The sequence below is a fragment of the Podarcis liolepis genome (assembly GCF_965112155.1).
Source record: "Podarcis liolepis genome assembly, chromosome: 5".
NCBI classification, from domain to species: domain Eukaryota; kingdom Metazoa; phylum Chordata; class Lepidosauria; order Squamata; family Lacertidae; genus Podarcis; species Podarcis liolepis.
Genome location: NC_139556.1, coordinates 19,574,104 through 19,588,280, shown reverse-complemented (window position 1 = coordinate 19,588,280; position 14,177 = coordinate 19,574,104).

Genomic DNA, 14,177 nt, shown 5'->3' with positions numbered 1-14,177 from the left:
AACAAAAGAACCGGTGGTTGGTCCTCCAGAAGAACAATCCATGTAGCATCCCTTTCATGTGCCAACAACTGTTATTTATACAGCTTATGCCCTTTTATCGTGACAACTCAAATGCTGAGCAGAGCATATACAGTCTATAACCATCACCACATTCAGGAAAGGAAAGAAGAAGGGGGGGGAAGCACTCTCTGCAGATAAATATTATGAAGCGAAACTTGCATTTGGGGTTCCTGGATAATGTCTTTTAAATATTCTATTTGCACCGACTGCTTGATGTTGTTTTAATGAGTTTCAGCTCTTCTACTCCCCAGCCCTGAACTTGCTGAATAAAAGCTCGCTACAGAAGTGGCTGGAATAGATCTTTAGAAAATGGCACGGCTTGAAACATTCTGGCCCTCAACCTAGTCTGCACTTGTTTCTCATTTGCTTCACTTCTAAAATCCCAGTTCCATCAATGTGACACCTTTCTCCCCTGTATAAAGCAAAGCAAGACACTACTCTAGTCTCTCCCCTACCCCGCCTCCCTTGCAAGGAGAGAACGACGCCACCGAGAGCTTTAAAGGCTCCCCTCAATCCCTTCTCCCCCATTATTGTAAAGTGTGATATTAATGTCATTCTGTTTGTATTAAAAATCTCCCTTCAGCCACGGGCTGCCTGTTCGCAGTGACGGTGTCAACTTCAAAGTGCTTAAACAACAGCACTCCTTTGAGTTGACTTGCACGTCGCCAGATCTCCTTACCTGAGCAACTTCTGAGGAGAAATGCCAAGCTGCCTCGCGGAATCTCCGAGACGGCTCGGCGGCTTCTGTTGTGATGTGACTTCAGCAAGGCCCATATCATCTAGAGGGCAAAGCCAGGCAATGGCAGCCTCTGCTGCTTGCCGCTTCGGCAGACAAAACAATAGTGCCTCATGCAAACAGTTAAAGGAACTGTTAAGGTAAGCCAAAGGGAAATTGTATGGACCCATGGAGACTGTGACAAGGGAAGCTGTAATGACCTCAGAGGGTGCGCTGATTTTGTCTGGGGGGCATTAATGTACCATCTGGCAGAGACTATAAAGGTAAAGGGACCCCTGACCATTAGGTCCAGTCGTGGCAACTCTGGGGTTGCGGTGCTCATCTCGCTTTACTGGCCGAGGGAGCTGGCGTACAGCTTCCGGGTCATGTGGCCAGCATGACTAAGCCGCTTCTGGCGAACCAGAGCAGTGCACAGAAACACTGTTTACCTTCCCACTGGAGTGGTACCTATTTATCTACTTGCACTTTGACGTGCTTTCAAACTGCTAGGTTGGCAGGAGCAGGGACCAAGCAACAGGAGCTCACCCTGTCGCGGGGATTCGAACCGCCAACCTTCTGATTGGCAAGTCCTAGGCTCAGTGGTTTAACCCACAGCGCCACCCACGTCCCTAGGCAGAGACTGAGAGGAGACTAAATAAAGGCCATTTACCGGGGAAGCCATTTTGGAAATCAGTCACCTCTTCCTGCACTTCAGATTTCTCATTTTTCCAGTCTTCAGCTCTCCACATTTCTGCATCAGTATGCGATTTATTTGTTTATCATGAAATTCCATCCGTATTTTAGTGTGATTCGACCGCTCGCTAATATACACCCTTTCCGTAAGGAGTTTCCCGTAATAGACATTTTGACAAGCATCGTGCATTTCTGTATGGTCTTTCCATGAATATATGCATGCTTGCACACTTGCTCAAATGCATTATCTCGTTGGGGAATTGCCTCGCAGAGAAGAGCAAACATCCAAAGGCTAGCTGTGCTTCAGTTTGCATATTGTTTCAGGAAGTGCAAATGACTCAAGTTTGCATTAGAATGTGAACTGGACTGCATTCCTTCTGTACCTGTAGAGTGGCTTAGGCTGAGAGTAGCTGACCAACGTCACCCAATGAGCTTTGTAGGTAGTTGGCGTTTGGAGATCAGAGTTCCCACCTCCACACAGACAAATGCTCTTCAAACAAGCTGTATTTTTGTGCCTTTATCTTGAATATATCCAAGAGCAGGTCCTTGAACCTTTGTGCAAATCTTTGCCTAGCCATGAGCATCTTTGCCCTTCCTGCTGAAGGCTGAAATAACACCACTGGCCTTGTCACCTGTACCGTTCTACCCAACTTCAGAACCCACCTTTAGTTCAACACTGCAAAATGGGCACCCCTTTCCCATTTTTAATCTACAGATTACCGTATTTTTCGCTCTATAAGATACACCAGACCATAAGACACACCTAGTTTTTGGAGGAGGAAAACAAGAAAAAAAATATTCTGAATCTCAGAAGCCGGAACAACAAAAGGGATGACTGTGCAGCGAAAGCAGTGATCCCTCTTGCTGTTCTAGCTTCTGGGATAGCTGCGCAGCCTGGATTCGCTCCATAAGACGCACACACATTTCCCCTTACCTTTTAGGAGGGGAAAGTGAGTCTTATAGAGCAAAAAATACGGTATTTTTACTTTTTCTCTGTTGATCTCTCTCTCTCTCTGTGTAGATTTATCTCTGTTGCTTCCTGCTTCCTTCACCAAATATGGGTGGGTTTGGGTTTTTTGCAGCAATAAGAGAGGTAGAAAGTCAACAGGATCAGGGAGGAGTGACTACAGGGAAAGCAAAGCTGCGCCTGTTGAGGTTCTGCCTGATAGGATGCTATAAAAGGCACAGAAAACTTAACCAGGAAAAGAGACCCCAGCTGAAGCATTCATCTTCAGTTAGTGGGTCATGGCCTTATCTAGGGTGAATAAGCATATGCTAAAATAAAATAGTTACCCCACACCTTTAAGGTGCCACAGAACGCTTTATTGTTTTTCTACAATAGGCTATCCCTCCGGAGTTACTGCTCATTTAGAAACTGAACCCACAAAGCCCTCCCTTTCTCCCATTCTAAACAAGCAAAAATGACCAACTAATTATAAAAGTCTTAAAAATTATATGCGCAGATAATATTAGTTCTTTTCAAAATGGGGCTTGATATATCTACTATTTATTCAGCCCCAAAGACCAATTCATTTTTGGGAAACATATTGCACATTTAACTAGAACAAAGCTTAAATCATCTAAGCTTAGTGTTTTAACTTCCAGCCTCTCTTTATTCTGCTTAATGACTTGCACATTTTTTTTTACACAAGCACAATATAATTTTATTGCCCGATATAATCCCCCCCATGTTCCATTTGTTCCTGAAAGAGACGCGAAGGGAATTAAAGACCGTGCAATGGTGCAAAGCTAGTGAAATGGTGAGCTCTGAAACACGAAGTCTGGGTTTCAGAACTTGCCTCTCTCATCACTCCTGCAGAGATTGTCCATGGGCATGGGCCAGTGCAGCGCAGCGCTGGAAATCGCTTCTGCGCATTCCCAGATGCCGAAAATCGCGCCTGTGCAGAAGCGATTTTCGGCATCTGGGCATGTGCAGAAGCAATTTCCGGTATCTGAGCATGCACAGATGCGATATTACTGGCACCGCTTTGCGAGCCCCCATGCTGCGCTGTGCTGGTTTAGCGCAGCGCGTGGGGGACTCACTGAGCGGGCGGCTCAGTTCGGGGGTGGCTTGTGGGCCGGTAAAACGGTCTTCGTGGGCCACATCTGGCCCATGGGCCACACGTTGCCGACCTCGGATAAAGCGGAATGAATGAAATTCATCACAACAGATCATATGGGTACACAAAACTGACACACAACAAAGTGACAGTGGAGTCAACTAAAAGGATTGTTTTTCTTTACTGGTTTTTCTTTACTGGCATATGCACTGCTGGGGTGCAAAGATCCGCCCAGCACCCCCAAATTTAGTTTAGCCCCCAAATTAACTTTTATTATTCCTTATGTCGTTATTATCATTTGATAAATAGCGCTCACACCTGCATGGCACCAAAAGGAGGGGTTTTTTTTGGTGTGCGTTTTGTTTGAAATCAGCTTTTCTAAAGAAGACAAAGAACACATTGGGAGTTGGTGTAAAGACTCCACTCATGGCCTTACAGTCGTGGGTGGTGTCTGAAAGATGAGACGGGCATGTTATGTACTGAAGTTCTCACCCTGGGACAGCAGGGGGATACTGTAGATAGTTCAGGTCCACATATGCAAATAAGGGATCGAAAGTGACGTTCAGTGATTGGATAGTTACAGAAATTGGTTACTGTTGCGTTCTAGTGAAGCTCTGTATAAGCAGGCTGACTGAGCTCCTCAGTTCAATTCTGTTCTGGCCTGTGAATAAACAAGAGCTGTTTGAAGAATCACTGTGTCGTCTGATATGTTCACCCACAACTTAACAGGGTGCATGCATGGGAAAGCCATCTCAGGCAGCCTTTCTTTGTGGGATCAACCTTATTTCTAGAGGAGCTGGGAGGGTCCTTGCGAGCACGCATATACGAGTTCTTCTTCCGGACCCTGTGTGTGCTCCCATCACTAGATAGGCGCATTCTCTTTCTGTCTGTTCCTCCCTCTTTCCTGTCACTCCCCCTCCTCCTGGCTTTGGTGAGAGAGACTTTCCAGAGAGCTCTCCCTGCAGCAGCATTAGCAGGCAGGCGGCGTGAGATCAGTCGTGTCAAAGGTGCTGCTGACCCCACTGCCGCATAGCAGCTCTATACAATTTGTCACCCAGGTGCCCAGCACCCCTTGCACCCCCAGGTAAAGATGGCCCTGACAGTCAGACTGTGTTTTGAATGCTACCAACAGTTACATAAATACTAAATGTTATTACTTGCCCGAGGGACACGGGTGGCGCTGTGGGTTAAACCACAGAGCCTAGGACTTGCCGATCAGAAGGTCGGCGGTTCGAATCCCCGCGACGGGGTAAGCTCCCGTTGCTCGGTTCCTGCTCCTGCCAACCTAGCAGTTTGCAAGCACGTCAAAGTGCAAGTAGATAAATAGGTACCGCTCTGGTGGGAAGGTAAACGACGTTTCCGTGCGCTGCTCTGGTTTGCCAGAATCGGCTTAGTCATGCTGGCCACATGACCCAGAAGTTGTACGCCGGCTCCTTCAGCCGATAAAGCGAGATGAGCGCCGCAACCCCAGAGTCGGTCACGACTGGACCTAATGGTTAGGGGTCCCTTTACCTTATTACTTGTCAAGGGCAGCCAACATGGTGCCGCGCAGAAGTTTCTGGCCTGAACATTGGCCGTGCTGGCTGGGGCTGATGGGAATTTGTCCAAAACATTCAGAGGTCACCCCTTGTTGGCTACCCCTAACTTAAAAGGTACCGACCAATATCTGGGGGAAGAGAAGTTATGCTCACCTCAAAAATGGCACAAGCCGGGCCGACTTCACCCGGCAGTGCAAGGGGTGCAGGGCATCCGGGTGCCGAATTCTGGGGGGCACCAGGCACAAGCTAGGCAAAATGAACTTTTAAGTCCTGCTGGTTTTAATGAGAGAGAGTTAAATCTTATTCTGCTGAAATAATTTTAAAGAAGAATTTAGCTGTCCCTGAATCGTGTTTGTGACAGTAGGTTATTGTAACAGCAGTAGGTTATTGTTCAACCATCATACTCAAGAACCGCTTCATCCCACCAAATCAGCCAGGCAGAAGAACAAATTGAAAAAGAGACACGACGCAGGCCAATATTCTGAGTACAAAATTAATTTTGACATGAGAGGCGAATGAAATACCTCCCTTGTTTTTTTGTTTTTTTTTAAAAAGGCACAACACCTACAGCGAAAGGCAACTTTGGATTTAATCAGAGGAGGGGCTTAACTCTTTCCCAGTCAAAATTCTCTCCTCCTGCTCCTTTCCCACGTATGGGTACATTTATCAGACCCATATATTCCTGCCCCCATGTCAGGAAAAGAAGCTTCAGTGGGGACACCTCTGGAACAGAAGCCCCAGAAGGAAAAGGTTAAACACCATATTAACTCTGCTGTTCCTCTGATCAAATTCAGAGTACCCTTCCCGCAGTTGCATTAAATTAAGATAAACTGATTGTATGTGAACAGCTCAACCTACTTTTAACCTATTCTTTGCTTCTTCTTTTTTTAAGTGCCGTCTTTCCTCCTGTCCATTTAGATAACAAAGTTTGCCAAGAGGGTTACGAGAGGGACATACGCCATGTAATCAGTTAATGAGTGCAGAGGGACGGATTGATTACAAGAAATAGGCTCTCGATCCACACTGAGCTCTGTATAACACTTCATCGGGGTAGTGATAGAATTATTATTGATGTAAACGTCTGAACCCCAAGAGGAAGAACAACGTAAATGACTCCAAGGCTGGTGCATCAAAGAGGCCCATACTGGGCCCATTGGTGTTACAAGGCTAGCTCAGGATGCAACAGAACATGCAAAGGCTCAGCCCGGTCCTCTCTTCCCAAACACCCCCACTTATAGGGGGCTCCATTGGTGGGGATGTTACATGCAGTTGCTTCTCAAATGCCTCCTGGGTCTAGTCTTATGAGAGCGTGGGAGGAGGGAAGGGGGAGTTTCTCCTTATCCACTTTCTCTAATGGAGCCAGCATGGTGTAGTGGTTAAGAGCGGTAGACTCGTAATCTGGGGAACTGGGTTCGAGTCTCCGCTCCTCCACATGTAGCTGCTGGGTGACCTTGGGCCAGTCACACTTCTCTGAAGTCTCTCAGCCCCACTCACCTCACAGAGTGTTTGTTGTGGGGGAGGAAGGGAAAGGAGAATGTTAGCCACTTTGAGACTCCTTTGGGCAGTGATAAAGCGGGATATCAAATCCAAACTTTTCTTCTTCGTCGTCTTCTCTACATCATGTGTGATTTTGTAAACACCTATCATTGTCCCCTTTCACCTGTCCTTCTTTTTTTTCTAAACCAAAAAAAGCCCCACGTTGCAACTTATTGTCAGGTGGGAGTTGCTCCAACTGCTGGATCATTTTGGCCACTCTTTCCACCTTCTTTTCCAGCTCTGCAACATCCTTTTTGAGGTACGGTGTCTTGGATTGCAACCCGAATCGCTTTTATAAGCAGAACAGCTTATCAATCTCCTATCCTTATAACTCAGCCACAAGGCAGTTACATTTATAACAATATAGTTTCAAGAGTGATCCAGCCATTTACATCGCTCTGCTTGTTGGGCTGATATTTTATGACATCACTCCTTTCCATTATTACACCTGATTGAGAGCTATGTATTGTTCAAAGAGTGCTGGGCTTCCACAGTCTTGCAATAAATCTACCTCTGAACTCTATTACTGACGGCATCTTGATTGAAATTAATTAACACCAAAGTGCTTGAAAATGTACCTCATCAAAAGCAGGGTAATCTGTTAGGTTTTATTTATTTAACCGGCAGCTTTGCAGTTTTTAAAAAATGTGCAGTTGTAATAAGTAAAAATAGAAGGTGCATGGTCTCCGCCACCCTACAATGTGAACCCCCCACTTTCCAAACAGCTTTCAGTCCCAAAAGGCAAAAGTTGAGGTCTGGCTCATCTGTTGTAAGCAAGTCAATATTACATGTACCATTATTTTTGGATATTAATCTAAGGCTGAAGGCTTGTCAGGTCTGGAACAAGTTCAGAGCAATTCTGAAGAGGGCAGAGAAACTGGTTTGCTAGTTAGATGCCCAACAATGGTGACATGTTATTAAGTAGCCAATGCTGTAATCTTATATCTCTTACTTGGAAGTAAGCCTTATTGAACACTATAGGACTAACTTATTTCTGAGCTGACATGTAAAGCAGGAGTGAGGAAGATGTAACTCTCTAGATTTTGTTGGCCTTCAGCTCCCAACAGCACAGCCAATGAAATTTGTACCCTAACAACAACTGACCAGGGTGGGGGGCACAGGTTCCTAGGGGTGTAAGAAAGCAGAGATTTCCATTCAGACATGTATTTGTTGCAATCAGTCTCGTTTCTGTTCTGCTGCAGTTTGGTTTCTGCCAAATACTACATTATTTGTCACTCTGTCAGCTATTTTCTTTACTTTGAAATGAATGTAAGTTACATAAATACTTACACAGCTTACATAAATTGTAAGTAACTATTTACATAACTTACATTCATTTCAGTGTACTAAAACATGCCATCACCTTGCCAACAAAGGTCCGTATAGTTAAAGCTATGGTTTTCCCAGTAGTGATGTATGGAAGTGAGAGCTGGACCATAAAGAAGGCTGATCACCAAAGAATTGATGCTTTTGAATTATGGTGCTGGAGGAGACTCTTGAGAGTCCCATGGACTGCAAGAAGATCAAACCTATCCATTCTGAAGGAAATCAGCCCTGAGTGCTCACTGGAAGGACAGATCCTGAAGCTGAGGCTCCAATACTTTGGCCACCTCATGAGAAGAGAAGACTCCCTGGAAAAGACCCTGACGTTGGGAAAGATGGAGGGCACAAGGAAAAGGGGACGACAGAGGACGAGATGGTTGGATAGTGTTCTCGAAGCTACGAACATGAGTTTGACCAAACTGCGGGAGGCAGTGAAAGGCAGGTGTGCCTGGCATGCTCTGGTCCATGGGGTCACGAAGAGTCGGACACGACAAAACGACTAAACAACAACAACATATCCAAGTAAGATTGTCTTCCATGAACACAGTCTTAACAGTAAGTCTGTAAGTGACTGTGGAGGCCAATTCAGGATCCACACGTCCTTCCACAGTGGGAACATAGGTTTCTTGGCGGGAATTGTTCATGGTGAGGGTTTGCAAGCCGTGACTTCTGCTTGGCTCATTTCTCCCTTTAGTCCAGAATTTGAGCATCTTCAAAACCCATGACACCTTTGGTAAAGGCTGTTCTCCAATTGGAGCGCTCGCAGGCCAGTGTTTCCCAGTTGTCGGTGTTTATACTACTTTTTTTTAGATTTGCCTTGAGAGAGTCTTTTTTTTTTTATAAAATTTTTATTGGTTTTACAAAATTTTAAAAAGACAAACAAACACTGAGAATAACAAACAAACACGCATAGTTTCAAACATATTTTCATAAAAACCTCTTTTCTTGGACTTCCCCATACCCCCCCTCTCTGCATCCCAATGTCCATACTTCAACTAGCAACTCCCAGTTGTTGCTTTCAAATCTCTGTCATCTTAGTCCTTTTTTATATTCTAACCTTATGTCCCTGTACCCCTTTGTTTCTGAGAACCAGAACATTTTTAGCATTCATTAAGTTTATAGTGGTCCTTAAGGTAGCTTTTAAATTTTCTCCAGTCTTCTTCCACCGTCTCCTTTCGTTGGTCACGGATTCTGCCTGTCATTTCGGCCAATGTCATAAAGTCCATCACTTTCATCTGCCATTCTTCCAGTGTGGGTAAATCTTGTGTCTTCCAATACTTTGCGATGAGTATTCTTGCCGCTGTTGTAGCATACATGAAAAAAGCTCTATCTTTCTTTGTCACCAGTTGGCCGACAATGCCCAAGAGAAAGGCCTCTGGCTTTTTAGAGAAGGTACATTTAAGTACCTTTTTCATTTCATTATAGATCATTTCCCAGAAGGCCTTAATCTTCGGGCATGTCCACCAAAGGTGATAAAAGGTACCTTCAATCTCTTTACACTTCCAACATTTATTATCAGGCAAATGATAGATTTTTGCCAGCTTGACTGGGGTCATGTACCACCTGTATACCATTTTCATAATGTTTTCCTTTAAGGCATTACATGCCGTAAATTTAATACCGGTGTTCCATAACCATTCCCAGTCAGCTGACATAATGTTATGTCCAACATCCTGAGCCCACTTAATCATAGCCGATTTAACTGTTTCATCCTGTGTGTTCCATTTCAACAGCAAGTTGTACATTCTAGATAAATTCTTAGTATTGGGTTCTAACAGTTCAGTTTCTAATTTTGATTTTTCCACCTGGAAACCAATTTTCCTATCCTGTTTAAAAAATTCCATTATTTGACGATATTGAAACCAATTTTCTACTTTGTGCTTCAGTTTCTCCTGACTTTGTAGTTTGAACTTATCTCCATCCTGTTCTAAAATTTCCCAATACTTCGGCCATCCGACCTCCATATTGAGTTTCTTCACTGCTTTAGCCTCCACTGGTGAGACCCATCTAGGGGTTTTATTTTCCAATAAGTCTTTATATCTTACGCAAACATTAAACAATGCTTTTCTCACAATATGATTTTTAAAGACACTGTTAACTTTGTCATACCAAAGATATGCATGCCAACCAAAGGTATTATTAAAACCTTCCAGATCCAAGATGTCCGTGTTCTCGAGGAACATCCATTCTTTCAGCCAGCAAAAAGCTGCTGCCTCATAGTACAATTTTAGGTCCGGCAGGGCAAACCCCCCTCTTTCTTTAGCATCTGTCAATATCTTAAATTTAATTCGGGGCTTTTTGCCCTGCCAGACAAATTTCGAAATGTCTTTGTGCCACCTCTTAAAACATTCCATCTTGTCAAGAATCTGCAAGGTCTGAAACAGAAATAGCATTCTAGGCAATACATTCATTTTAATTACTGCAATTCGGCCTAACATTGACAATTTCAAATTTGACCATATTTCTAGATCTTTTTTAATTTCTGACCAACATTTTTCATAGTTGTCCTTATACAAATTCACATTCTTAGATGTTAAGTAAACCCCTAGGTATTTCACCTTCTTTACCACAGTCAAGCCTGTTTCCTCTTGAAATTTCTCCTTTTCCATATCTGTTAGGTTTTTCCCTAAAACTTTAGTTTTTTGCTTGTTCAACTTAAATCCAGCTACCTGGCCAAACTGTTGTATTATTTCTAAAACCTTTTTCGTACTAGTGTTTGGCTCTTGCAAAGTCAATACTAGGTCATCTGCAAACGCTCTTAACTTATAATGTTTAGCTCCGACCTGCACACCTTTGACCTGCTGGTCATTTCTTATCATATTCAGCAACACCTCCAGAACTGAAATAAAAAGTAATGGGGAAATCGGGCACCCCTGTCGTGTTCCTTTTTCTATCTTAAGTTCCTCAGTCACAACATTGTTTACAATCAGTTTAGCTTTTTGTTCAGAATATATTGCAGCCATACCATTCTCAAAACCCTGGCCTACCCCCATCCCATGAAGATTCTTCCTCATAAAACTCCAAGAAATATTGTCAAAGGCTTTCTCCGCGTCCACAAAAATCAATACTGCTTTAGTGTTTATATTCACCTCTAGCTTTTCCAGAATGTCTATTACATTCCTTACATTGTCTGCCAGGTGTCTTTTAGGGAGAAAACCTGCTTGGTCCTTATGAATCTTCTCCATCAAGACTCTTTTAAATCTTTTTGCCAAAATGTCTGCAAAAATTTTGTAATCCACATTAAGGAGTGATATTGGGCGGTAGTTCTTAAGTTGGGTCTTTTCAGTCTCTGACTTTGGTATGAGTGAAATATATGCCTCTTTCCACGATTCAGGCGCCCTTTTTCCCTCAAGGATCTCATTACAAACTTCTCTTAGTGGTTGAGTCAACCATTCCTTCAGCGATTTGTAGTATCTGGAAGTCAGTCCATCTGGTCCCGGAGATTTGCCCAGTTGCATATTCTGAATGGCGGCCTCTATCTCTTGTTCTGAGATTCTCTGGTTCAAGTCCATCTTACTTTGATGAGAGATGTTTTGTAATCCATATTTTCCAAGGAATTTGTCTATATCTTCTTCATTTTGCGGGCCTTGAGTGTAGAGTTTTTTGAAATAACTTAAAAAGCAATTTCTAATTTCATTAGGTTTAGATATATTCTTTCCATCCACCTCTAGGCTTGTAACTGTATTTAATTTCTGCCTTTTCTTCAATTGCCATGCCAAAAGTTTGCCACATTTATTTGCTGATTCAAAGGTCTTTTGCTTCATTTGCTTTATCTTCCATTCAATCTCTTGATTCATCAATTCCATATATTGTGTTTGATATAGCTTGATCTCTCTTAAAATGTCCTGAGATTTTGGTTTTGTTCTTAATTTTCTCTCTCCTTCCTTTATCATTTCCAAAATCTTCTCTTTTTTCTCATTTTGTTTTTTCCTCTTTATTGAATTTTGTTGAATCAAAAATCCTCTCATAACCGCTTTACTTGCATCCCAGATCACTCTTTTCTCCACGTCGGTCCTCAAGTTTATTTCAAAATAGTCTTTTAGAGTCTTTTGGGCCTTCGTGAGAATCTCCTTATCTCGAAAGAGGCTGTCATTCATTCTCCATCTAAATTGACCAGTTATTGTAAGTTTCATCTCCATCTTCACGGCGTTATGGTCGGAGCAAGTTTTTGGGCAGATTTCCACTTTCTTAATCTTTGGAGCCATTCCACTAGTAACCCAGATTTGGTCGATTCTGGTCCAGGTCATCATTGCTTGGGAGAAGAAGGTTCCCTCTCTCTCCAGAGGGTTCCTTGTTCTCCATATGTCTATCAAGTCCATATTTTCTGCCATTTCGAAAAAAGTCTTAGGGAGTCTCCCTTCCTTACTAACTGTTAGTCTTTGTGCCTTGTCCATGTTGGTGGAGACCACTCCATTCATGTCTCCCATGATGATCATATTGTAATCCAAATAGTCAGTGAGGGTTTCATGGAGTCTCTTAAAGAAGTCAGATTTGCCTTCATTTGGTGCGTAAATTCCAACCACTAAAAATTTTTCTCCTTGTATTTGTATCTCCACTGCCAGATATCTCCCTTGTTCGTCCTTGAATATCATTTTTGGAGCCCATTTTTCCTTCACATATATTACAACTCCTCTCTTCTTAACTTTGTCTGATGAGATAAATTCTTGTCCTAGCCTTTTATTTATAAGTAGTCTCCTATGGGCTCTGGTTATATGAGTTTCTTGTAGGCATATCAAGTCCAATTGTTCTCTATTCAATATATGAAATACTTGTCTTCTCTTCAAAGGCCCATTGAGCCCATTACAATTCCAACTAAGGAATTGCAGAGCCATCTTGCTATTTTCCTAGGGCACCTCCAACAGCTCCAAGTTGTTGCTCTTCTTCTGATGGTGGTGGATTTTGTCCAATCGAGAGATTCAGGATATCCAGTGCTCTCCTCTGTTCTGCAAGTACATCCACAGTCCCCTTCTGTAGGTCCTCCTGGTATCTTGCCAAAAATTTATCTTTATCTTGAATTGACTTTATTTTCACCTTCTTTAACTTGTAGTCGAATGACAGTCCTTGTGGGAATTCCCACCTGAAGCGGATAGAATTTTTCTTTAACAAAAGAGCTAAGTCCTTGTAAAAATTTCTTAAATCCAAAATGTATTTTGGGATGTCTTTGAAGATCTGTGCAGCTGAGTTTCCAATTTGCAAGGCCTTTTCAAAGTGTAGTCTTAATATTTTATCTCTTTCCTCCTTAGATCTGAGTGTAATCAAGCAGTCTCTCGGGGTCTTTCTGTCTTGCTTTTTACCCAATCTAAAGGCAGTCGTGATTTTGAACTCGTCCTCCTCAAGGTCCCAGCAATCCGCAAACTCCCGTGTCAGATATTCCACAAGGTTGTCTCTTTCATTCTCCGGGATCAGTCTTAATTTTAAGTTTCTCTCTTTCCTCTGTAACTCCCACAAGGCCAAAGTTGCATCATGCTCATAAACCTTCTTGGCAATCGGCTCTAATTTCTCCTGTGTCTCTCCCGCCGTGGCTTTGGCGTCTTCCGCAATCTGGCGCGTAGTGGCGTTTTCCTCCACCAATTTATTTATAGATTCTGTATTCTGGTTTAATCTTGCTGAAATTTCTGTTAATTTTAGTGTGTTCTCTGAAGTCTGTTTTGTCAAAGACTCCAGAGTTTGATTTATCTTAAGCAGAGCATCTGTCACAGCTTCCATAGAGACGGCTGCTCCTTTGTCTTGTCCTGTTGTTCCTGCTGATCCGGCTGTTGCGCCTGAAATTGAGCCTCTTTTCTTTACCTGTTGCTGCTGCAGCTGTTGTTGTTGATGTTGCTTGGTCTTGGCTCTTGTGACTATCTCTTCTTGTGAGCCACTCATGTCAAGGTCAATTCCCACGGGATTTATTCTCCCTTGGAAAATTCCACTATCAGGCTGTGCCGGACTTTACTTTGTCCTCTAGAGGGAGCAAATCAAAATGGCCATAGAACAAAATTCCAAATACAAAAACAGAGGAGATTATCCAGGATATAAAACAAAAGATTCACACAGTCAAAGTCAGTATTGCTAAAAAACTTGTAGCTTTAAACTGCCACAGTTGTCCAGTTTATACTGTTTCTTCTTGTATTATACAGTAGCCAGGCACTGTGGAAACTTTGTATCAGAGTATCACTTCACAGGGAAAAGTCAGTTCAGTGTGTTAAAAAGGCAGACCGTTTCATGCTTTCAGATGGGTGAGATGGCAGAGGTTTTTTACTTCCAATAGAT